Consider the following 23950-nt stretch of genomic DNA (forward strand, 5'->3'; position numbering starts at 1 on the left):
AAAAACGCATGGAGTTTTGCTGTAAATGCCATTTGAAGTCTGCTGTCTCTTTGAGTCTGTCTTACTGTACTCTCCTGAAGGCTGTAGTAGTCGTCGGGGAAAAACTTGCTGACATAAACAGCTGCCTCCACTAAAATACTCCACCATGTTAGATATACTTTACTTGTATAACTCATCTTATACGCAATTTTTCCAGACCAATACCATTCCATTGCCCAGTGTTTTTCTACGCTACAGTGTGTGCTTTGAATATGTCCTTTTCGTGATTGGTTGATGCCTTCGTTCGCTGTGCAAAAGTGTAAAAAGAAAATCCATCGCTTTCTGGAAAATAAATTCCGTCACTTGTTCGCTGCGTAATGTTAGTGTTTTGTGTGAACGTCCAAAAACGTAGGTTTGGAAAAATTATTTGTATCATGCAAATAAAATCGTATGGGAAAGAGAAAACACCCCGGTGTGCTAAGGCCTGAAAGTTTTTTTTTTTTACGTCCATACACTTTTTACTTCAGTTTATTAAACCATTAAACCACTGTTAATCGTGCATGCGTCAATATAAAAATGTAATCGAAAAAATAGTCCAACCCTTGGAAACGGGGGAGTAGCACCCCATCATATTTTTTGCAAGGCAGAAACAGAAGTGTGTATGTGTAAAGATTACGCTGCAGACTAAAGCTGGGTAAGCCTTCTCAGCATTTCTGGGTGGTGGTGTGTGTGTGTGTGGGGGGGGGGGGGTCACTCTCTGTGAAGCCTCAGTCGAGCTGGAATGTGTGAAACAGTATGAAGATGTCGACACCTGTTCAGCACAGGGAACTTGTTCACAGGGGGGGAATTTTCAACAATACTCAATGCTCATCTCCTAAAGTTTACAGGTCTACAAAAGGCCTCGTTACTCCAGGATACTGAAGGAGAGGACATCTTTATTATATATTATTTATACACAGGGGTTCCCTGTGTACAGAAGTGTTATGTTATGCATTTTCCAGCCGCTCCGTTTCAACATTGCTCATTTCTACTTTTGGACCGACATTGATCTAAACTGCACCAATCATGCAATTGAGCATTATTAAGGCCACATCCACGACTACGTTTCCATTTGAAAACTCATGTTTTGCTACGTTTACACTGAGCGTCCACACTATGCAAGCGTTTTCGAGCACCGAAAACGGAGAAGTTTGAAAACGCTCCGAGGAAGGATACTCCGGGGTTGCGTATTTGTGTTGACGGCCGAAAACGGATACGTTTGGAAATGATGACGCCCACACCGGCGTTCGCTACTTGATTGGTTCTTAGCAGTCATGACCTGTCCTTCCCTGATTCGTCACAAACTATCACATGACCGTTTCCCGGAAATCATAAACAATATTGATTGCCGATCGACCAGCTTAATTTAACATGAACAACTGATTACAGGCGTAGCTGACCTTGTTGTCTTTACTAGCAGCTGTTGTTCAGTTAGTCTGCATTTTTGCAAAGGAAGCAGCTGTTATTTGGAGCGATTAGCGAGCGGCGTGTCTAGCGGGGTTATCAGACCTACGGAGCGGCCGTCTGAAGTCTGTTAGCGGCTTTAGGGAGGACGATGGACACAAAACGGAGGACTTTCCTGTTCTTATTCATGCTTATTTTGTTCTGCACAAATACTGTGAAGTCCACAGTTAAAACGTAAAGGAGCAAAACACTGATTGCTCTCCAGTAGGACAGAGAGATAGTTAAGCCACCAGCAGAGCTACGAGTGAGAACAGAAACAATGAAACCGAGGAAATGACGTGTGTTGACCACATTTATAGATCATAATCTGGTAAACCTTTACGTGTAAGTGTTGATTTTAAAGTAAATTTGATGTGTGAGAGAGAGAGAGATAGAGCAAGACCCACAGCGCTGTAACTAACGTTAAGTGTAAAAAATTAAACTTCCCACTAAATGTGTCTGTTTGAGTTCATAGAGGAAGATGTTAGAGAATATTTTAAGTATCAAACACAACTTTTCATTCTTAAAGACATGTATTACTCGTCGTATTTTTTTAAATTAAGCAACCAATCTACTTCCTGTTGACACCGGCACCCACCCGCATTGTGTATGTCAGTGATTCTTAACCATGGGGGCCCACGATTGGGCCGCGAGCGCCACCTAGAGGGCTGCAAAACATTCAGTTTTGCACCTGTGGACTGCGACGGCCGCAGGACCGCATAGGTTATCAATTGAAGACACCAGAGATATCACTGTTATCCATGAGACGCTCAGTTACAATATAGCTTCCCACCACCAGGTGGCGGTAATGAGTCAGTCAGTTGTTTAACAAGCTCCAATAAGCAGAAGACACTCAGCTAGCCGCTAGCCTGTAGCAAAAGTTATGGACAAGTTTTTAAAAAGAAAAAATGAAGACAGTGGTGCCATACCCCCCAAAAAGTCTAAATGTGTGCGCAAGTACAATCCTGACTAAGTACGGCTTTGTGAACGGAGGCAACGAGGCAGAGCCGAGGGCTCAGTGTGTGGAATGTGGGCTAATGCTCTCAAACGAAGCACTGAAGCCTTCAAAAATAAAGCGACACCTAGCGACGAAACAGCCAACGCTTGTGGGAAAGCCTGTTCGGCTTCTTGTTGTGTATGCAGGTTTACATACACATGATAAATAAATGTCTTTCTGATCATCACATTCTATCATCTCATTTATTTGACAAGGGTTTTGCCTGTTCAACTCCGATGACGCCGGCGTCCTCGATCACCTCCCCTTCCATTCCTACGGCTTGCTTACGCAAACTACGTCACAAAACATGGCCGTGTTTGGTATCCCAGCATGCCCAAAATCCTCATCTTTGCAAAGAAAACATCAATTTTCTTTCATTTCTTATGGATGTTTCACAAAAGGAGCCCAAACACACACTGTCCAAAGTCGCCATAATCGCTGCAAGTCGGATTTTGCAGCATTTCGACGGACAAATACACATTACAGACCCGACAATGTGCTAGCAGATGTTACCATGGAGCTAGCGGCTTCAGAAAACGCTAGTGCTTATAGTACAAACCTTATCTTCCTGTTCTATAAGCCATCAACCAACGTATAACCTTGCGTAAATGAGCTACCCGCACACTCCATTGTGCGCTCGGTCGCAGCCATTACGCACAGCAAGTCCGCTACTCACACCCACCACGTCTTCGACCATATATACAGTTTTTGCAATTTGCAAAGGCTAAAAATAAAAGGAAAATACTATCATATAAAAATATAAAGGGAGAAACACCTTTCGTGTGTCAGAATATCATTTGGTTACCATGTTTCCATTTGGGTCTCCAAATGTCCTTTTAGAGCTCCGCCTGGATCTCTTCATGGAAGAAACACTGTAGAATGGTCATACTTTGTCCAATCTTCTTCAAATTTGAGGCAGTTGTTAACTGATAGTGTAGTTATAGCCCTATACTGTCCTTTACCTGTACAGATACAGCCACAGGCAGTTATTTATACTGATACTTTTTTATTTTATGCGGACAAAAATTTTCAATTTTTACTGACTCCCAAGGCCCACTGCTCTGTTTCTGTATGACCTACAGGTTGTCTGACACGTTTGATGCATATAGTCAGAGTGGGCCCCGGGACACTTTGTACTTGAAAAGTTGGGCCCCGAGGTCAAAAAGGTGAAGAACCCCTGGTGTACGTGAATAGTCACGTGATATTCGTTTTCAGGCATTTTAGTGTGGACAGAGATCATTTCGAAAACGATGCTGAAATGCCGTGTTTTAAAACGAAAACGGAGTAGTGTGGACATGGCCTTAAAGAAGGAGGGCAACAAGATCTTTATTAGGCCACTAATCACCTCCTCCCCTCAGTTTGAATGCCCTGATTAATCCCCCGTTAAAAAAAAAAGACAAAAAATCCCCTTAATGCTGTTGGGCAGTCTCAGCTTGTTAGGCGTAACGACATGATTCAGTGCAGTCATCGTATGTGATCACAATAGTAGTTTCTCTGTATAATTAAATGTCTCATGGGTGACATTAAAGACATAATTTGCTGTAATATCCTGCAGTGCATTTTGAACTGTCACACTATTAAGACAATTTTTTTAATGTTTACATTTCTGATATGTTGTGGACCAGTTCGGTCAGCACCAGAGATGCTGCCACCGTAGTTGATCTCACTGATATGACTGTTTTGGGTCCAATATTTCCCCATAACGTCATCAAACATCTACGAGCACAGGGAAAAGTTAAGGTAAATAGCCCGGTACCAACAAGTAGAGCAACTTCTCCGGTCAAAGCGTACCGGCAATCGATCCTTTTTGTACCCAGATCTACGAGGAAGGAAAAAATGACCACTTGTTTCACTGCAAGCATTCTGCGATTGAATGCGACGTGTGATTGGCTCACTACCGCAGCAGCTACGACCCATGCAGCCAGGATTACTAATCCAAACTAGACGAATCACCGATACCGGGTCGATACAGAGTCAAAAAGCAGGATCGGCTATCTGTGACACACTGGGATTTTAACTCATGTTCATGCTTGGTTAAATTTGCTCCTCAGTAAAAAAAGAAAAGAAAAAAAAAGGTACACTTATATTGCATTTCCTGTTGGTTTAGAACATTTTTACCAGGTTGCTGGTGTATGATTTATTATTTTGAGCCGTGAATTTATATCTATGTATTTATTTGGTACATTTTGTTTTACAAAATTAGAAAATCAAAATCAATTGCTGACGGTAAACTATTTAGAAAATTGGATTTGTCCGAGCCAGCAGTCAGAAAAACTCTTGACATCATGTCGACTTGCATGACAGTAGTGTGCCTTCACTTCCATTTTATCTGGAACAGAATAATTTGCATTTGTACATGCCTCTGCTCCACCTAGCTTGACACCCCCCTCCTCCAGTCTTGCAGCTTTCTGAGGTGTCACGTAACCAGCGCTCGCTCTTGTTGCTAAAGCCAAGTGGGGAGGAGGGATGATTTGGCTAGAAATAGCAGCGTCACATGAGTGTGTGCAGCGACCGGTCAGCCAGCTGCTCGTCCTTACATGGAGGCCCAGCCGCACAATCGGCCGCAAAGCAGGCGGTGACGTTATCGACGCGGCGGCGTGCGGACAGGACCTGTCGCACCCTTCGGCACTCCGGGAGAGCGGAGTTAGGAGGCGGACACGTGAGCTCACACCTGTTCAAACATCACGCTTTCTACAAACTCAGGAGAACTTTCACCAGGACAAAAGACCGCCACACACACACACACACACACACACACACACACACACACACACACACACACACACACACATACATACACATACACGTTTTTGCTACATGGTGGGGACGCCTGTGTAGAGGTTACGCGTGGGGACCTCATTTTCTGAATGGAATAACGGCATACTTTTCATCACATAAATTTTGTTTTGGTCCTGGGAACCAAAATATCAACTCAAGTATCAAAACTTCTCAAATTTAACAAACTGAATTTTTGTCTGGTGTTTCTATCCCAGCGGGGACGCTCCTATCATGTCATAATACAAACCACCACCAGGGGACACTGTTAAAAATGTGTCTTTCAAGCCTATATAAGGTATTCAAGCCTATATAAGGTATTCAATGGAGGGTAAGTTTATAGAAACTAGAGCTTTATTTTTAAAAAAGAGTTGTTTCTGTATTATATTTTGTTAATTCATTTAATATTGCATTTGTGGATTCACCATTAAATGTTGTAATTGTATAATGACTCATCTGTGTATATTGAACTCCACTCAATGTAAATGTCAGATCAGAATCAGAAATGTTCAAACTTCACAGCTTTATTTCAAAGTTCTGTGCATTTTTCAGATATAGTACACTGAATATTACAGTTGAAAGCATTACAGTTTTGATACTGTGATATTCAGTGCTTTGTATTTCAGTTGAAAAAAAAACCTACAAATGATGGAGCTGAATATCACAGTATCACAACTGCAATGCTCTCAGCATAATATTTCAAAGTAGTATTTCACTTGCAAAACAAATACTGAACTTGACTACTACAATACTTAAATTGTAATTCTGTAAACATTATTTCAACACTTACTGTTTCAAAACCTTTCAATGCCTCACAACTGTTGTGTACAACTTCTATTACAACTGCACTGCAATGTACACTTTTTAAGTGTAGTGAAATGGTTTTAAATAACAAAAAATACAACGAAAATATGTTTGTGTATCACAAAATAGATTCGTACAACTTTAATGCCGTAACGCAAATAGAAATATTCAAATATTTAACAAAGAAAACGAGGAATGTCAAAGAGAACAGGCACGATTATGAATTCTTCAAAAAAAACAAAAAACCTGTTAAACCTTCCATTTGACAATATTGAACAACGTCCAGCAACAGAAGTGCATAAATGTCCAGCAAAGATTGTACCTGTACACAATAGTGCACAAATGTAAAAGCTTACCTTTCTTGCAAAGACTTTCGCTTTAGTGCATCAATTCGGTTTTTTGTGTAAAGTTTCACTGCCTCCCACCTCCTTCCTTTGAGAGCTAGTGGTGACGTCTGAATGCATTCCAGGAACCTTCCAAGATCTGATGTGGTCCATGAGTGTTTTTTCCACAGCCTGGATTTCGTCGTTGGTCCACTTCTGTTTTTTTGTTTGTGATGACCCTGAATAAAATGAGACAGTAATTTAATGTTATTCAAAAACCAGCAAGTACTGAGGCTATAATGTTGTATCGATCTTGACTGTAGCAGTACACAAAATACGAGTAGAACAACCTGTAGTTGCAGTAACATAAGTATTTGGAGCAACAGTGTCTAATACAAAAATAGAACTCGCAGCAGAAATATAGACGGTAGTTGCAGAAGTATGAACAAAGACACGGTTTACTAACACTAGCTTCAGTATTACATGACACAAGTGGAGTACTTCATTTAAAACAACTGGTCATTGTCCATTTAGTCCAGAGGACATTATGTGATTTAGGACTAGATGAGATCTACTGACCTGAACAAATGAGTCCTTTACATAGATGATTCTGAATTCAATATACTGGATGATGTGAAATTATATTTCCTTACGTAATGATGCCAGTTACTTTAATATGGTGTTTCATTAGCCTCAAAACCTGGGCACACAAAAACCAGGTGCGTGATAGAAACGCACAGAGTAATATTGAAAGTTAAAGTATACTCACTATGCAGAATGGACAAAATAATATATTTATAGTAGGCTGAAATCATTGGATAATAATTATCGATGCATTAATGAATGTATCACTTTAATGTTGCAGCTGGTAAAGGTGGAGCTCATTTGAACTACTTAATACACGTATTAACTAAGTTACATACTACATAACGATACATGATAGTTTATTAGTTTATTTCTATTTTGGATAGGGAATCTATAAAATGTATTCTCATGTCAGTGGACTCACTAAATAACTTGATCCTAGGTGAGAAACTCTAAAACTTTGAAAAGATTACCTTTTTTTGTGTGTGATTGACCAGAGGCCTCTCCAACCAGCATCTTTTCATCCAAACTACCTATTAAAACACAAGCAAAACTGAGAATAACAGACTTTCAATTAATTTCATACATCCAATCAAATAGTGTCTACAATCTGTTGGTGCCCACAGAATAAACACTCATGTGGTATTTTAAGGAAACTGTATTAGGGAAAGTGATTGGAAATAAATCAATAAATAATACAGGCAAGGTAAAAGGCATGCAAATGATTAAGGCTAGCAATGTACCTGGACAGTGTGTGCTTTCTTTCCAAGAGAAATATTTTATCAGAAATTTTCACAATCCTCACATTTACTCGAAATATTACCTTTGGCTGGATGTGGATCATCCTCATCACTGTACTCAGAACTTGATAGAGGTTCTCTTTTGTCTCTGAGCATTTGTCTGTTGAGCTTAAAAAAAGAAAGGATTAGACTTGGATATTCTTCATTGTAAAATCACAAGCATTTAACAATAATAAATGTCAAGACAAAACAATAGACTAAAACTAGGCAACATGTTTAGAAAAGAAATTGAGTGCTGGGCTCTTAGGTTTATTTTCCTGTGCCTTTATTTGAGATGCGAGACGTTAGCTCAAAAGACTTGTGCTTTGTCTCGTAGTGGCACTTCAATAATCATCACAGCCTCTGAAAATATTACCCTGATTCCTGTAAACTGACAGATGTCATGGCCCTTTTCATGTTAGAATGTGAAGTTTTGCAAATAAACTTACAACTCCACTGTCGGTTCTCATGAGCTCTGGAACACTTGTGTCCTCATCGACATCAGCTGGAGTGGGGTCAAGAATATCGGTATTGTCACTGGACCGCTGGTGTTCTTCCTGAAAAACAAATCATTTTTTTGTAATGTTTAGACAGGCTCCCAACCTACCAGTCTGCCTACCTATCAGTCGACCTACCAGTCTACCTACCTACCTACCAATCGACACTGTTTTACATAAATAAAATAATACACAACCAAACAACAAATACTACAACTTATATGTCATCAGACATTATGAATAAGTGGCTGCAGTGCAAACTATTTAATTTCTCCTTGTGGGAAACACTGTCGTAATAATGGAAGTCTAATATGTGTGATTAACTAGCTGTAGTCTGTAAGAAATGAATTACTCTAGCATTGTTTTGATTTCTGTTCGACATTCACAGTCGAGCAGGTTAACTGTCAATTAAGAACCCAAAGAAGATGACATATCCTACCTCGTTGGTCTGTTCAGGGTTAAAGCCATCTGTCACATCAGCGCCTGCAAATATATTAGAGGATAGAAATGTTAATATGGTTTACGATGAACTAATAACTTCAACATCATCTTTGATGGGTCAAAATGTGTTTCATTTGCGTCTAGACTATTTTTAAATAGTTATATGATTTAAACCCTGAGAGTATGATCAGTTTGGGATTGAAACCAATAGACTCCCTGAAGTATTCAGTATAATATTCTCCACTATTACAAAATACTTTCTCAGTATTTCAAGCTGCAGTGGTAGAATTTTGTGTAATTAAAATTGTTGCCTGAGCTGCTATTATTACATTTTGACTGAAATTAAAAGTAATTTGTTCTGGTCTTATAGGCTGCATTATAGTAAGGTGATCTACTTATTTCTGAAAGTATGAGGCTAAATATTATACTTCAATACCCATGGTTATTTGAATTACAATATCTGCTTACATGTGAAGAAATACCTTTTTTTAAAGTTAACCTTGACTCAATATGTCAAATATGTCTCTTTGTTGAGCATAATATTCACGTTCTGTGGGAAAAGATAATGATGATAAAATATAAATTCTAAACAATATCTAAATATCATTTTGTGACTGTAAAAAAGCCCCACGATGTGTAAATTATCCATTTGTAGTTAACTGTAATTAGTTGTCCAGCCTTCCGTTAACGGTAGGCTGGTCTCAGATCGCATACCTGCAAACTCATGAGTGAAAAAGGTGACAAGCCCGAAACAGTGAACAGTGTGATGAGAGGACATGTGAGCCCTTGTTGCTGTAGTTCATCTCCTTGGAGCAGAGGCTACATTTAGCCTGAATATCAATGTGTTAAAACACTGTGACAGCAGGAAGCTGCACTCACGTCTGTTCAGACCTCCACCTTTATCCAGACCCACCTCCACCTTTATCCAGACCCAGCTCCACTCACAGCTCTGTTAGCTGCACATGCTAGCTGCACATGTTAGCTTAGTGTTAGCTAATATTAGCTGTCCATCTCGGTTAACTTCCAGCACATTGCAACAGCTCTTTTTATATGGCAGTACATGTACCAACATTAGGAGCAAGGACAATAATTAAAAACTTACCATTTCCATCCAGGTTCCACAGCTAGCCCGTCAAGTTACATGTGTGTGGAGCCGCTCGACAGTCTGAGGCAGTGAGTCACCTCTCCACGGGCGCATGCACTGATGGGGGAGGGGCCACGCCATGGTCCCCATGATGATGGTAAACGTCAGGTTTTGTGTAATGTCAGCAATGAAACTTAAGGTACTTTACACAGAACATGACATTGACTGTCCCCACCGTAACCTCACCCATCCCCCACTCCTTCGGTCACGATCAGCATGAGGGAGCTCTGAGGCTCGGCCTGGTCTGCAGCCGTTGTTAATAACTTAGACAGGTAATAGTAATTACTAAAACGGAAGGATTACATAAAATACCTGCTTAAGTTGAGACTTTATTGCTCAACTAGAATTTAGTATAAAGTATGTAAAAAAAAAAATTCAATTAAAAAAGGACATTGAAATGAAACAAGCATTTCTAATGAAGTTAAGTAATAGAAGCATTTTTGAACTGTTAAAAAATTATACAACCATTGATATTCATAAAATAGAAACTACAACTATTTACAAGCCATTGTATTCAACAGAAGTATTTATATGTGTATTTAACTAACATATTATGAAAAGACTGTTAATGATGTGTACATGTTGCTGTTTCTGTTGGGTGCAATAAAAACACTTGTAAATGGCTTTTTATGCTAAAGTTCACATATGATGGACACAAGAGGACCCTCTTCAAGGTACAATTAGATTCAAGTCATTAGCATGCTGCTAACAGGAGATAGCATTCCAGAGGGTCTGCAGATTTTTCCGCAATATTTTCCTATTCAAGTCATCAAGGGGAATGTTGCCAAGCAATTTCCCATCAAATTCAACCATGTTGTGAGAAGTTATGATTATTTGAAGGATGGGCCAGTTGGTCATCACTTTCCATTAATTTTATCCTGGCAAAATCCCCCATTCAAATGTAGGCCAATTCCCTCCTCCCGCGCAGGCATGCTAAGTGCTAGGGAGTACCATCCAACTTGAATGTGCCTCATTGGGGCCTGTCTACAACATATTAAAAAAACAGGGCTCTGACATCTTCCGAAGTAAAAGATGGTCTGATCTCATCAAGAGTACGACAGGGTGTACAGCTTAGGGACATGTACCCCATGCTGAAGTCTGAGTTTGATACAGGCAAAAATCAGTTCTGGATAATCTAGAGGGATTTTTTCCAGGTGGTCCTATTGTAGGCCTTGTCCACAATGTGTGTGCACAATCTGGGGGTTCTAGGACCCATATTTGAGAAATTATAGCCATTCTTGCATATGCCAAAATATAAGTGAATAAGGCCCCAATTGAGCCCAATTAAGCCCTTTGTGGCTGTTTTTGGGGACCTTAACTTGCAGCTATGAGGCCCAGATTATAGGTGTGTAATGGTGACGAGCCCCTCTTTGAGGCAGAAAGGGACTTAAAACCCTACCCCTTTTTAAAGTATAAAAAGTTTGAGAAAAGACTGGTAAAATCTGGATTGTGACCACTTTTTAATATTGATCAATTTTAAAACACTTGTCAATGGCCTTCTTTGATGAAATTCACATATGATGGACAAAACAGGACCCTCTTCAAGGTTCAATTGGATTCAAGTCGTTAGCATGCTGCTACCGGAAGTTAGCTTTCCCAAGGTTCTACAGATATCTCGCTTTAGATCCTGCATCACCTTATCACAGGCGACTGATTTATGCAAAAATCAGGCAGTTCCAACCTTTCACTACGATTTAATGGCCCGTTTCTCACTTGCCAAAACAGGCCGAAAGATGAGGTCATATGCCTCAATTTTGACTTTTGGGGCTGTTTTTGGGGACCTTAACTTGCAGCTACGAGGCCCAGATTATAGGTGTGTAATGGTGACGAGCCCCTCTTTGAAGGAGAAAATGAATCAAATCTCTACTTTAAATTAAAGTGGACATTTTGAGAGAAAAGACTGTTGAAGGCCATGTCGGAACATAAGTGTCATCTGGGTAGAGACATCCATAGTTCACTATGGGAAAAGTGTTTGGAATGTCCCATTGAGTTTTATACCATTTAACGATGGGGCAAAGATGGAATGACTGTGAAAATTTCACCGTCCTAGCCCATTGTTTTATGGGGTAATTAGGCCAAATAACTTTAAAATGAAGAAAAATGCCATATATTACTACGGGAAAAGTGTACCGAATTTCCTATTGATTTTCATACCACGTGGTTTGTGGCCAAGGGCCGACTGACTGTGAAAATGTCAGCGTGCTAGCCCATTGCTTTCTAGGGGTATTAACTGAACGTCTATTTAAGCCAAATAAATGCTAAATGCCATGAATCACTATGGGAAAACTGTACAGAATTTCCCGTTGATATTCAGACCATTTCATCTTGGGGCAGAGGTTGACTTAATGTGAAAATGTCAGCCTCCTAGCCGATTGTTTTCTAGGTGTCTTTAGGCAGAATTGAGTCAAAAGGCCGTAATTTCTACGTGTACGGAGTTTACCATAGCAGAAAGTGTACCATCGCAGAAAGTGTATGGAATTTCCCCTTGATTTTCATACCACATGGTCTTTGGCCAAAGGTCGACTGACTGTTAAACTTTCAGGGTCCTAGCCCATTGCTTTCTATGGGAATTTGGGCCGAGTTCGGTGAGAAATCCATAATTCACTATGGGAAAAGTGTTTGGAATTTCCCCTTGATTTTCATACCACATGGTCATTGGCCAAAGGTCAACTGACCGTTCAATTTTCAGGGTCATAGCCCATTGCTTTCTATGGGAATTTGGGCCGAGTTCGGTGACAAATCCATAGTTCACCCATCTCATCCAGTTCACCCAGTTCACCCATCTCACCCAGTTCACCCAGTTTACCCAGTTCATAATATCCCATCAAATTCAACCATGTTGTGAGAAGTTATGACTAGTTGAAGGATGGGCCGTTTGGGTAATCACTTTCCATTCATTTTATCGTTCAAAATGCCCCATTCAAATGTAGGCCAACTGCCCCTCTTCCCGCGCAGGCATGCTAAGTGCTAGGGAGTCCCATCCAACTTGAATGTGCCTCATTGGGGCTTGTCTACAACATATTAAAAAAGCAGGGCTCTGACATCTTCAGAAGTAAAAGTTGGTCTAATCTCACCAAGAGTGCGACAGGGTGTACAGTTTAGGGACGTGTACCCCATGCTGAAGTCGGAGTTTGATACAGGCAAAAATCTTTTCTAGATAATCTAGAGGGATTTTATTCAGGTGATCCTATTGTAGGCCTAGTCCACAATGTGTGTCCACAATATGTGGGTTCTGGGATCCATATTTGAGAAGTTATGGCCATTCTTGCATATGTCAAAAAATCCACTAATATAAGGGATTAAGGCCCCAATTAAGCCCTTTGTGGCTGTTTTTGGGGACCTTAACTTGCAGTTACGACGTCCAGATTATAGGTATGTAATGGTGACGAGCCCCTCTTTGAAGGAGAAAAGGATTCAAAACTCTACCCCGTTTTAAAGTATAAAAAGTTAGAGAAAAGACTGGTGTAAACTGGCTTTCGGCCACTTGGGAAGATAAGTGTCATTTGGTTCGAATCCTTTCTGTTGGGTGAAATAAACACAGTCCATTTCCAATTGATATTCGCACTATTTAATCTGTGGGCAAAGGTTGACTGGCTGTGAAAATGTCAGGGTCCTAGCCCGTTGTTCTCTATGCGAATTTAGGCCGACTTATGTCAAAAATCCTTAGTTCACTGTGGAGAAAGTGTTTGGAATTTCCACTTGATTTTCATACCACGTGGTCTTTGGCCAAAGGTCGACTGGCTGTGAAAATTTCAGGGTCCTAGCCCGTTGTTCTCTATGCAAATTTAGGCCGACTTAGGTCAAAAATCCATAGTTCACTATGGAGAAAGTGTATGGAATTTCCACTTGATTTTCATACCACGTGGTCTTTGGCCAAAGGTCGACTGGCTGTGAAAATTTCAGGGTCCTAGCCCGTTGTTCTCTATGCAAATTTAGGCCGACTTAGGTCAAAAATCCATAGTTCACTATGGAGAAAGTGTATGGAATTTCCACTTGATTTTCATACCACGTGGTCTTTGGCCAAAGGTCGACTGGCTGTGAAAATTTCAGGGTCCTAGCCCGTTGTTCTCTATGCAAATTTAGGCCGACTTAGGTCAAAAATCCATAGTTCACTATGGAGAAAGTGTATGGAATTTCCACTTGATTTTCATACCACGTGGTCTTTGGCCAAAGGTCGACTGGCTGTGAAAATTTCAGGGTCCTAGCCCGTTGTTCTCTATGCAAATTTAGGCCGACTTAGGTCAAAAATCCATAGTTCACTATGGAGAAAGTGTATGGAATTTCCACTTGATTTTCATACCATGTGGTCTTTGGCCAAAGGTCGACTGGCTGTGAAAATGTCAGGGTCCTAGCCCGTTGTTCTCTATGCGAATTTAGGCCAACTTAGGTCAAAAATCCATAGTTCACTATGGAGAAAGTGTTTGGAATTTCCACTTGATTTTCATACCATTTAATGAATGGGCAAAGCTTGAATTTCTGTGAAAATGTCAGCCTCTTAGCCCATTCTTTTCTGGGGAAATTAGGCCAAATAAAGTCAAGATAAAGTCAAAATGCCATAAATTACTACAGGAAAGGTGTACGGAATTTCCCATTGATTTTCATACCACTCAATCTATGTGGAAAGATTTAATTACTGTGAAATTGTCAGCATGCTAGCCCATTGCTTTCTAGGTATTAACTGAACGTCTATTTAAGCCAAATGAATGCAAAATGCCATAAATCACTACGGGAAACTGTACAGAACTTCGGAAAATCGTAACTCGGCAGTCCGGAAGGGCGGGACAAAAAGTCAGGGTTTTTATCCTTACCCCAATGCAATGTTGCTCCAAGTTCTTCCTATAGTATATATATAGTGTTGTGCGCAAGAGAGTTTTATCCTCAGATTCCATGCATTAGATCAGAAGGTCACCACGGGAATATTCAAAGTAAGAGTTAAAAAATTAGGCCTGTAGCCACCATATAGCTAGTTGTTACAAAACAACTTACAATGAGCTTTGCTAGCTACAAGGGGTGCCACCATAGAAATACATTTTACGGTTTTCCGTGGTCTATTGAAGAGTTAGTTGTTATAATGACAACGCACGTCTGTGTGGCTAAGTGTTGTTGCAGCTTGGAAGAGAGCAGACTTAGCTCCAGAGACAGATGGCTAGCTACTGAGCTAGGTAGCTTATCTTTCTCCTGAGCAGGCAGGGAGTTATTCCATTATTTACATGTATCACAGGCTTTGTCTGACCTTTTGTTTCTTCTGGAAATGTTTGCCCTGTAAAATCATACTAAGCATACTTAAGCACGGTGCAAAAACACTGGCACTGCACTGTTATGAATTGCCATCATGATTCATCCAGAGAAACTGATATGAAGAGGTCAGAAAAGCATTATGAGCTCGCAGCTGCTTGTGAGAACTGCTGGTGCGAAAAATAAATCATGGTACACCAAAGAGTGAAATGTAGAAGGGCCCACTTTCAGCACCAGTCAGATGAGTAGCAACTTGGGTGGCTAATTTTCTGTAAATAGGGAAGCATTCAAGCATTGTTAAATTAGCAAGCTGGCTAGCAAACTAGACAACTGGCTAGTTAGCTAGCTTGCTAATTCCACTATGCTTAAATGCTTCACTAGTTACAGAAGATGGTCACAACAGCGGGCTGGTGGCCAGCAGCATCGCTGGGTCTAACAGTCCCTCGCCCTAACTCCCTATACAGAAAGTTTATTTTTTAGCTTTTGCAGCGTTATCTATGGTCGTAATAGTGGTCCAAAATGATGTCAAATTGCATACTTTAAGTCAAAAATATTCAAATATCCTTGGAGGACAACCAAACCCAAACTATCCTAGTATATTTTATTCAATGTAGAAATTCACGACTCTTTATCCTGCTGCGTAATATATCCTGTCTGATATGCTGCTCCTAAAACCTGAATAAATAGCTCACACCCTGTTGATTTCAGGCTGAAGGCATCGTACAGTAAAATATGTTTTAGAGTGATACTATAGGCTACAAATAACAGGAAAGCACTTTAAGTATTAACACTATGGGTAAATATACAAGCACACCACCGTAACCCTATACTGTTTCAGTTGGCGTATTATAGACCTACTATAGAAGATGCATAGCATTTGAATAGTATAATAATAGAACAATCAAATCAAAAACTGACACAGAATGCTATAACATGCTTAAAGATATAATAAATAAATAATTCAATTAATTTTGTAGAGTCCAAAATCATAAAACATAAATAAATAAGGAGCAAGACATTGCTGACACCAGCCCACACACACGCCAACAAGTGAATGAATAATGGGAGTAATGGGACTTATTTTTCTCCGACTTCAAGAACGGCATCTGGCTATATCAATGTGCTTTCCCACGCTGTACAAGAGTGTGTGGATGAAGCATTAAGTTGCGACTCTCTATGCTTTGTGATGTTACTACTCCCCTTGTCTTTTCAGTCATTACTGCAACACCTCTCCTCAGTGAGTCCGCAACTTGCCATATGTAGTTTACACGGAGATTAGCCTAATATAACGATTGCAATAGTAAGTGTACACATGAAAATAGCCGCCCCTCAAACCATCCTGCTGTATTGATTTAAAGGAAAATGTCTTTTCTACTCCTATTTTATGTTTATGGATACAACTCTAAACCTGCATTTGTCTGTTATCATCAATATCATTGTCATTGAACAGTGAGCACTGTTTAAAAGTTAGCTTTAAAAAAGCAGTGCAACAAAACAAGACCTTATTTATCTTACACCTCTGACATGGCAAAATAAATCAAATATAGACTATTATTATAATTGTTGTTATTGTCAATAATATCAATGATGAGATAATGAATTGTGGTAAAATATCATTACAATTGTATGGAAGAAACTTAAAACAGGCATTTTACATGAGAAATATATAGACAATATACATTATGGTTATCGTTGTTTTCATGCAAATTTTTAAAAAACTATAGCAATATAAATAATATCAATATTAATATTAAGTATTTGTGTATTTATTTATTTATACATATATTTATTTTTTATCAAATGTAGCATTTCATTCATGCTTATCTTTGGTCAAAAAGACACATTTAAAGTGTATTCCCAAACTGTAATACTACTTTTGACCAATAGGGGGCAATAGAGAGTGGACAAACAGCGATACACACTTCAAGAACAGCCTACCTCATGGGGACTGCAGTACTAGTGTGTATACACTAGGGGAGCATTCATACACACACACACACATTTTTTTCTTGAAAATGGTTTCCAGGGGCCTTCTGAGAAAACTACATGGGGCATGTCTAGACACTGTTCTGAAGCTTGTAGGAGGGGTTTGCCGGTGGGGACCTCAGTTTTTGTCCCCACGGTGACACGAGTCCCCATGGGTCTGTGTGCAGTCAGGTCAAAGTCCCCACCGGGATACAAAGACAAACACACACACACACACACACACACACACACACACACACACACACACACACACACACACACCAGCCCCTTTTTATCACGAGAGAAAAATGAAAAACACATGGCTGGTTTATGAGGTGATGTCTGTCCAATTAATTGAGAAAATATTGTATACACAAGTTAATGTTCATACTGAAATTACTAAATTGTCTCCAGCAGACAATATGAGAGTGCACATTTTTCAAATCAACTTCTTGCACAGCTGAATTACCAGTCTTTGAACATTTAGGGGGGAAAATAAATCAGTGGTTTCGGGAGATTTCTGTAGTAAATTTGCCATTTTTTAATGCTTTTTTGTTTTTATGACTTATTTCCAAAAAACGTACGAGCACATCTCTAGTAAACACAAGATTTAAAGTGGTGTCAGGGTTCCCGCGCTTGCCTTGAAAATTTTTTTCGTAATTTTTAGGAGACAGGACTGCACCATGAGACCATTACATTTTTCCTCTCGCGCACCCCCTAGAGGCAGCTCGCGCACCACACTTTGGGAATCCCTGCTCTACAACATGGGATCATCCATTTCTATCTACAGTAAAAGCTGTTCACATGTAAAGGGTTTTTATAAACTCATCTTAATTCTGTGCTCAATAGTTTCATTTTATTACTATTTTACACATCATCCAATACAATTTTCCAGGACAACTGTTTTAATTTCCATGTAAGTGTTAACTTTTGCTCAGTTTCCATGACTTTTCCAAACCTGGAAAATGAAAAAATAAATTCCTGGGTGCTTTGTCAATCATATCAACTAATCAATTAGTCGACAAAATCTCATGAGTGTTTAGTCGATTACGAATTCCTGTGGTCTGGAACTACTTACTTTCACCAGACCTCCCACTCAACAAACGAGCAGAGAAGCAATCCACACTGATATATTAAATTATCAAAAAAATAATGTTTATTACTTTTTGTCAATATTATGCAGCCCACCCACACAGTTTTGCCAATCCTCTCCTGGTATAAAACCAGCTCTTTGGATATTTAGAGGCAACAAGAGCATAGATGTTGTATCCACCAGACACAAAAACAACGGACGGATCATCAATGAATGCCACAAATAACTTTTTTTCCCATGCTTCTCTCACTATTTCCTTCCAAAACACTCCCGAACTGACCCCGGGAGCCTCGGTGGCAAAATGGTGAGTCATTAAAGTCGAGCGAGCCCCGGCTGCTCCTAAGCAAACGTACTTGAGCGAGAAGAACGGGGAAATAATGTCCATTCTACCTCCCAATGAATAACAAAAAGCCTCACAGTTCAGCAGTAAGCCTGTCATTAGCATAGTTAACACCAGGCCAGCACCCAAAACAAGAGGCGCTCTGTGTGACGGCGCTTTGATACCGACCCTGCCGGTCGCACAGAAGGCCGTCCGAAACGCTACAGAGAAACAGCTCTCATGGCCCGAGAGGAGAGGACAAACGCTGCCAAAATCACACAAAACCCGATGCAGCTAGCATCAGCAGTCACACGCTACCTGGGGGCAATAAATGGCTAATTGTTTACAGTTTACAGTACAGTTGCCACGAGAAAGGAGTTCCCTGAAACCAGCGGCATACACATACATGTGTGCAGACCGCAAATATCTAAGTGTTTAAATGCAGTATTTTTTTTGCATCCAGACAACTTAGATCTGGTTAAACACTGGGACTTAAACTGGATAAGTGGTTGCAAAAGTAGTCTAATTAAGAGCTGAGATGGTTTGGATTTTTTTTTTTTTTTTTAATTGTGCCCTGACCCTGAAGCAATGCTGGAATTAAATCATCATGAGAAAAGCTGCTGCTCTGAAGTTTGCTTTTAGTGTCTTTCTCCATCATCGACTTGCTTAATGTGCGCTCTTCCTCCTTTAACCACAACAATCCTCCCTGCTCCCTTCTGTCCACTGTTGTCGTTGTGACCGTTCTAAATAACAAAAAAATAAAAAGACGCGTTATCAGCTCCACTTGATCGACGACATGCATAACCAGTTTTTTTTAAGGCAATAACATGGATTGAGCAATACTGTTTACAAGCAGTCACACACACACACACACACGACATGAAGTGTCCCACTCCCCCTGTGCTATCATGTGATGTTGTCATGGCGAAGGAGGGATCAGGCATAACAGTGTGATTGTGCCGCTGAGGGCGAGGTGGGCCGCGATCAGAGAGACAGACTGTTCTCCGGCTGCGACGCTGCCGGCAACGATGCCAACTGCCTCTACGCCCATGGAGACGCGGACACGCCCACTGGCAGAAGGGGGCCAACCTGCACAGCGGGGCCCCTACCGTCATGGAAACCACTTCGGTGAATTTTCCATATGTCGCCTTTTTTCCACGTCTCGTGTCGAGCCGTGAGATCAAGGTCACGTCTTCTTGGAAAATGTGGACTTGCTTCTAAACCCTGAGAGCGGACTGCACAGTGGTACTTTGAGCTAAATGATAACGCGTCTTACTTTAGCATGTTAGCATGCTAACATTTGCCTTTTAACGATAACCTCAAACTACAACTGAGGATGATGGGGATGTCATTGGTTTCGCAGGTATTTGGTCATAAACGTAGATCTTGGACAAATTTAAAGTTTGGACTTGATGGCGCTACAGGGAAAAGTTAATTGATCAGTAAGTTTTTGCAATCCATCCCGAGGGACACAAAAACGTTGTTATGTTTCAAGGTAATCTATCCAACAGTTAAAACTACAAATGTCAAACCTCATGGTGGCGCTAGATGGCTAAAGAAAGAACGGGAAAACTAATTAAGATCAGCGTTCTGGCACTCTGTCTCCTTCAGGATGAAGTAAAGCAGCCCCCCCCCCCAGGCTGGCATTTAAACCAACTGGGACAGGTGCTGCAAATCACGGCAACCAATGTCAGAGGTCAACCTGAGACCGAACATAAGTATGCTACAGGAAAAGTCAGGGGATCATCAAAGTCATTAAGATTCATCCTCTTGGGATCACGCAAGTCTGTACAAAATGTCCTCTTAATCCATCTGATTAATTGTTGAGGCATTTCAGTCTGGACCAAAGTGGTGGATGGACAGACACCGGCGCTCCTAAAGGGCCATGATAAAAATCAACAAAACTGTGAAAATCAGTTTGTCCGACAAACAGTCCATTGCTGCAGAGAGGCCAATAAAGCACACAATAAGTATCAAGACATTGCACGCAAGAATGCCAGAAATATGTCCACGGTTATTTTTAGTTTGGCCATGTCACGCTAAAAGGCAGATATCAATAGTGGTCTAAAAATTTGGTATCAGTGTCAGGCTTTATCTAAAATATTTAAGATATGAAACTAAGAGGCAGCAGATCACATACTTGAAAACCCAGAAACGGCAAGTATTTTGCCATTTTTGTGCGACTACAATTAATAAAAATTGTATATGATAGGATTTATTTCTATCTACTAATCAATTTACAATAACGAAACAATTGCATTTGGCTGTATGAATACATTACACTGTGTTTGTCTCATAAAGAAAACAAAGCATAAAAATATCTTTGATTAAAAAAAATTATTTAAAAAAAAAAAGGTACACCCTGCACAGAGGGAGGCTGTGCAGCGATGTGGCGTGACCCGCAGCATTCTCGTCGCGGAGCTAGGGGCCGGAGGTGAATTTCAACATCGACCTGGAACTAAAAATGGAGCCGCGGACGTCGAGTGGTTTCTCAGAAAGAGAACGCACCGGTACGCGACGAAAGCACACCTCCGTGAAAAACTGGTCCGACTCTGCTCTCTGGGCATGGTGTTGAACATGAAAACATTCATTACACAACGTACACACATACCTCCCATGACTTCGAAAAACACACGAGCTTAAGCCGCCAGACTTGACTGCTGTTTGAAATGTGCACTGACTCGGTGTGTCTGCTATGAGGCATTTGGGATATATGGGTTTGCAAAAAAAAAAAAAAAAAAGCGAGAAAGAGTCTATTCACGCTGCACCCTGTCACCGCGGAACTGGCAATTTAGTGTGAATCACTCTGCCTCCAGTGTTTTGCTTTTTTGTTTCACTAAAGGGCCGGTCAAAGTACAGTCAGAATAGAAATGGATCCTGTCAACTTAATTCAACATGGTAGTCATAGAAAAATGTCAATAAGGCTCATTTGAAAATGTAATTTTAGTTTTTTCCCCTCTCTTCTAAAGCGAATACAAAACAGCAGATTAGACTGTGTGGGTGCAAGAACTTTGAATTTGTATAAATCCCCGTTCTACAAACGTTGCGTCTGACGCGGAAACACGAGATACGAGCGCGAGGAGCTGCAAATAAAGTCCAGTGCCGTTTTCATAATTACTTATTCACAGATAGCTGGGATTGTTTTCCAAACAATGGAGAGGGGAGAGGCTGGCGTCACGGTCCTTATCGTAAGGAGGTAGTCAACAAAAAAGCCCCGGACCTTTCACTCATGTGCTCACACGGAGCACAAAAAGAGTGGAAGTCATTAATCGGCATATCTTATCGCAATAACGATTTCATATATGTCCTATAACCTTTATGGCTAGACAAGATACAGCAATCAGTGCATGTGGTTCTTCTCAACTTTACAAGCCCTTGCTTTGTATATTTAAAAAGAAAAAACCTCAAATTTTCTCAGCTTTTACAAGAGAACGAGGAGAAAAAACATGAGAGGTTGTGGCATACCCCCGGCATTCTTCTCGCTCTTTCTTATCGTAAGTAGCAGATTAATCATTAACTTGAGCGCTATGTGCTTCCACTACCTATGTAGGCCATAGGATAAAACAGGTTTAGTGGGGGGGGGGGGGGGGGGGGGGCGGCATGTGAAATATAAAAGAAGAAAAAGATTGAATGTGACATGTTCTAATTGGAATAAGAGGGAGCGGACAGAATAACAGGAACACGTGACAATATGATGCAATTCATAACAACGTGCGAACAATAAATACTGTTGTAGTTGAGTTAGAACACTCTATAGTATGTATGGTACTTGTACTTTACTTTGAGTATTTCCCTGTCATACTACTTTATACTCCACTACATTTTTGAGGTTACTATTGTACTTTTCACTGCACTACATGTATTTGAAAGCATATAGTTACTTTACAAATTAAGAAAGATATATATATATATTTATATATAATATAATAATAACAACCCAATAATAAAATATGTAAAAGCATTGTACTCACAGTGGGCCTTGTTCTGCATGGAGTTCTTCTGATATTTTTAAGACCATTTTGCTTAGAACACCCACACACTTCGGTAACATTTTCAATGCAGAACTTTTTACAGTGTGATACATGTACTTCTACTTTCGTAAACTATCTGAATACACATTTTGCAGGGTGTTCCTGATATTCTTTCCACCCCTCTTTGTCGACCATGTTGGACAATATGTATCTATCATGGTTGACAAAGAAAGAAAAAAATGAAAAAGCTGGTGGGGCCAGCAATGCAACATGTCACAGTGATAGTGTGGCTTCCTGTATCGCAGGTACAAATCTGCTCATCAGGTGAAAGGATCAGGTTCGTCCCCACGTGCTGTGTGAATGTTCTATAGTCCCACTGAAAACAACGAGACCATCCACAGTTGAATAGCATGGGAGACAATGTGACAAATAAAAAAAACATGTTTTGGGGGGGACAGGCTAGTCCCAACTTATTATTTATACTGGTGCTACTCTATCGGATGTGGAGTCACATACACTCACACGTGTAGCGGCTCCATTCACTAGTAGTACACCAACACTAGTAGTTTGACCAGTGGCAACAACGTCTAGAGCACGCGGAGACGACAATGTAGCCACTTGTGGCGAAATACAACATTTACAGGCTCCGTTGCCCGTAGAAAGCTACGCGAGCACAAGTTTAAACTGCGTGGCTGCGAGCCGCAGCAGCAGACTTAAAACACACACGGGCATTTCTGTTTTAACGCTGTGTTCACACTCACCAAGGCCCCGTGCCTCCTCCCTCAAACGCCACACGCAGACACGCTCACCACAAAGAAATGCGTGAGCAAAGTGACTAAACAAGGTAGAACCCCGTCGAGAGAGGGGGGGGGGGGCTGCGGTTGTGGCTGTGGGTTTTTTTGCCCGACAAAATGTACTTACCAACGAAATAGGACACCGCAAAAAGGGGGGAGAAATGTGCCGTTCCTCCACGCCTCTATCGCTGCCTGTGTATTTGTTCCCAGAACCGCTCTCCGTGGGTCGCGTCGAAAATGTCACAGATTCCAGCAGTGGCTGTCGTCGTTCTCCCCCCTCCTCAACCACCACCAGGAATGGAATGGTTGTCCTCGACTCACGCGACCATGTTGCCTTGAACGTTGCTTGCTGCTCTCATCCGGGCTTTTAGGGATCGAGCCGCCGTCTCAACGCTGTTCAGGATGACAGCTAAAGGGATGAAGGAGGAGGGGGGGGGGGAGAGAGCAAGAAAGAGAGAGGGGAGGGGTAGTAGTCAATCTGTTGAGGGCATGGTGACACCATGTAAGGGGGGGGGGTGTAATCCGCTTAATACCATTAACGTGTTAAGGGATGTCCCTGAACAAATCGTATTATTATGATTCAGAATATATCGAAGTGGTCACCATATATGCATCGTCGTCTTTAACGGTAATAATAATCATTTTTTGAATGGCATAGACCCACTCTGTTGTTTGACCAGACTCTCTCTCTTGACCTCACCATTATTCTTTACGCCTCGGTGCCAAAATGCGTGTGAATGTCACGATTACTGGCTCGATGGTAATGT

General features: G+C 40.8%; 1 protein-coding gene and 1 long non-coding RNA gene across 4 annotated transcripts in view; both read right to left on the reverse strand.

The window, feature by feature from the left end:
• The window catches only part of slc20a2 (solute carrier family 20 member 2), a 65592-nt gene extending 42038 nt beyond the window's left edge, over positions 1-23554 (reverse strand). For 2 of the 3 annotated variants that reach the window (XM_079269617.1, XM_079269618.1), the window contains exon 1: positions 23311-23554. The gene's annotated coding sequence lies outside the window, so the exon portion shown is untranslated. Of the gene's footprint in view, positions 1-23150; positions 23176-23310 lie in introns of those variants that run through there. The other variant, XM_079269619.1, reaches the window with a different exon arrangement.
• On the reverse strand, positions 6449-8286 carry LOC306779245. The gene is made up of 4 exons (XR_013772101.1): positions 8174-8286; positions 7769-7853; positions 7419-7478; positions 6449-6599 (listed from the first exon to the last, which is right to left on the reverse strand). It is a non-coding gene; the product is annotated as an uncharacterized lncRNA (long non-coding RNA).
• Positions 23555-23950: the final 396 nt, after the last annotated feature.

This window comes from Melanostigma gelatinosum (genome assembly GCF_949748355.1).
Source record: "Melanostigma gelatinosum genome assembly, chromosome: 6".
NCBI lineage: Eukaryota > Metazoa > Chordata > Actinopteri > Perciformes > Zoarcidae > Melanostigma > Melanostigma gelatinosum.